Source organism: Ascaphus truei, chromosome 4, assembly GCF_040206685.1.
Source record: "Ascaphus truei isolate aAscTru1 chromosome 4, aAscTru1.hap1, whole genome shotgun sequence".
Classification (NCBI taxonomy): Eukaryota; Metazoa; Chordata; class Amphibia; order Anura; family Ascaphidae; genus Ascaphus; species Ascaphus truei.
The window spans coordinates 250,488,242-250,491,526 of NC_134486.1; positions in this window are offsets into that span (position 1 = coordinate 250,488,242).

A 3,285-nucleotide genomic window follows, 5' to 3' on the forward strand; every position below is an offset into this window, starting at 1 on the left:
TCCGAGCTGCTATGCATGGCTGATCCCTTTTCTCCAGCTTCCTTGAATGTACTACTGTATGAGGAAGATCATGTGACCAGATGCTAGTGCACGTTTAGAGAGAGGGAGGGCAGTGCTGACAAAGGGGTGTGCCTGGGTTTGTGACAGGCCATGAAGGGGCAGTGCCTTAGCAAATGCTTGTTAAAATAGAATACAAGAAAATTGGTCTTTCAAAGTTGTTTTTTTAAAAACAGAAAATGCTAAAAGTATTATTTCTTACTACAGAACTGATTTATTAAAAAAAACACACATGCAGGATATAGACTGAACTGCAGCTTTAAGGCCGAAAGACCCACGAACAAACAACAACTGAAGACAGCTGCAGTAAAGGCCCGGAAAAGCATCACAAAGGAGGAAAGCCTGCGTTTGGTGATGTCCATGCGTTCCAGACTTTAAGCAGTCATTGCCTGCAAAGGATTCTCTACAAAGTATTAAAAATGAACATTTTATTTATGATTGTGTTAATTTGTCCATTTACATTTGAGCCCCTGAAATAAGGGGACTGTGTATGAAAATGGTTGCAATTCCTAAACGTTTCATACGATATTTTTATTCAACCCCTTGAATTAAAGCTGAAAGTCTGCACTTCTATTGCATCTCAGTTGTTTCATTTCAAATCAATTGTGGTGGCGTACAGAGCCAAAATTATGAAAATGTTGTCAGTGTCCAATTATTTCCGGACCTAACTGTATACCCAGAGAACATACAGGACCCCTATAAGCTCGTATTGAACCCCCAAAATAACCACAACATATATATGCGTATAAGTGTCGAAGAGGAGTGCTACTGAGCATGGCAATATATATTTAAAAACAAAGACAGAACACGAAACACAGACAGAGCTCAGTGCTACATCCAAAGACACTAATACACGGTACAGTGCCTAAATATATATATATATCTTTTGAATAAAATGGTCTTTTAGCTTAACTCTTTGGCCAAAGTGTTGAAAGCCTTTGAGCCCCTCCAAGGCAGACCACATCTCAAGAGTCCTAACACTAAAATAGATTCTTAATAACCTGTGCATTACCAGGAAGAATGACGCGCCGTTTTTTGCCAGTCCGCGTGATTCACTAAGCAGTGGTAAGTAAATCGTGCTTTAAAAACAAGCCAGAATAACACGCCAGCTAAAGGCAAGCGCAAAAGAGCTGGAGACAGTCAAAAAATGTTTGTTTACCTTTTTTCCGACACACTATTAATACAACAGCCCGGCGGGTGTCCCCGGCTGATCCCCGCGGGTGTCCGGGGCCCTCGGGGGATCCCCACGGGAGTCCGGGGGTCCCCGCTGGCCTGTGGTACCAATGCCCCCCAAAAAAGAAACAATACTTTAAAATAAATACAATCTAATGTCCCTTAACCCCTTAATCAACTTCGCGGTTAGTAATTGCTATAGTAATTAAGGGGTTAACCCACCCTCTCCCACTACCCACCCGGCAGGCCTAAACACCCATCCGTAGGGACAAAACCCCCTTCACCCCCCCCCGCTACCCACAATAAAAAAAAAACACATCAGCCCCACTACTCACCTCCTAGGCCCCCTATAAACAATTACAATATTTAATAAACACCAATACACAACCCACCAACTTGGTGCCCCCATATAAAACCATTATTTTTTTTTTACACACAGGCTTAATACAACAGGCCAACTGGGGTCCCCGGTGGTCTCCACAGGTGCCCACAGGCCCCACAGTGGAGGTGCCCACAGTTGTCTGGGGGCACTTGGGTGGTCCCCGCTAGGCTCCGTGGGCCTCCAGGTGGTCCCCGTGGGTGTCCGTGGGCCCAAACAAGTCCATGAGTGGTCCCTACGGGTGTCTGAACTACTCGTGGGCCCCCAGACACCCATAGGGACCACTCATGGACCCTGTTTGGGCCCACGGGTAGTTCCCACGGGTGTCTGGGGGCCCTCGGGTGGTCCCTGGCGCCCCCCACAGCTGCGGTTCGTCCCCAAGGGTGTCCCCTGTGGGTCCTCAGGTGCTCCCTGTGGGTGTCCATGGGTCCTTGGGTGGTCCCCGTGGGCATCTGGGGGTCCTCGGGTGGTCCCCATGGGTCCCCGGTGACGTGCAGTACCAATCCTGTATTTAAAAAAAATTAAACATGTCCTACATTTCAATAAATACACCCCCCCCCTCCACCAAACACATACAATACAGCAGGCCTGCCCAACTCGTAAAGTGAGAAGGGCCGAACTGCTCCAAGGAAAAAAATTTTGGGCCGCACGGGTTAAATCATCATCATCATCATCATCTCTCCTCCAGCACCTCTCATCATCATCATCATCCTCATATCTCTACCAGAACCCCTCACTATCAACCTTACGATACTCCCCATCTATCTCTCATACCCCATCTCTCCCCCTCACCCACACAATACCCCCCTCCACATCAAACACACAATACCCCCCTCCACATCAAACACACAATACCCCCTCCACATCCCTCCAGCCCATTCCATGTCAGCAGCCCCCCCAAGTCAGCATCCCCCCATGTCTCTCTTCCCTCAATATGACACTCTCTCCCCTCCCCTGAATGACACTCTCTCCCCCTCCTCTCAATATGACACACACTCTCCCTCCCCTCAATATGACACACACTCCCCCTCCCCTCAATATGACACTCTCCCCCTCCCCTCAATATGACACACTCTCCCCCTCCCCTCAATATGACACACTCTCTCCCTCCCCTCAATATGACACACTCTCCCCCTCCCCTCAATATGACACTCCCCCTCCCTCCCCTCAATGACACTCTTTCCCCCTCCCCTCAATATGACACTCTCTCCCCCCCTGAAACTCACATCACACCCTCCCCCTGCAACTCACATCACTCTCCCCCCTGCAACTCACATCACTCTCCCCCCCCCTGCAACTCACATCACTCTCTCTCCCCCCTGCAACTCACATCACTCTCCCCCCCTGAAGCTCACATAACTCTCCCCCCCCCTGCACCTCACATGTCAGCATCCCACCCCCCCTCACATGTCAGCAGCCCACCCTCCCCTCACATGTCAGCAGCCCACCCTCCCCTCACATGTCAGCCCATTTTTCACACCCACCCCCCCACCAGCCTGTTTTACACACACACACACACACACACACACACACACACACACACACACACACACACACACACACACACACACACACACACACACACACACCTCTCCCCGGTACTAAGCACCGCCCCCGGCATGCTCTGACCTTCTCTCCTCATGCTGCTGCTGCCCCCGCGCACTGCAAAACCCGGG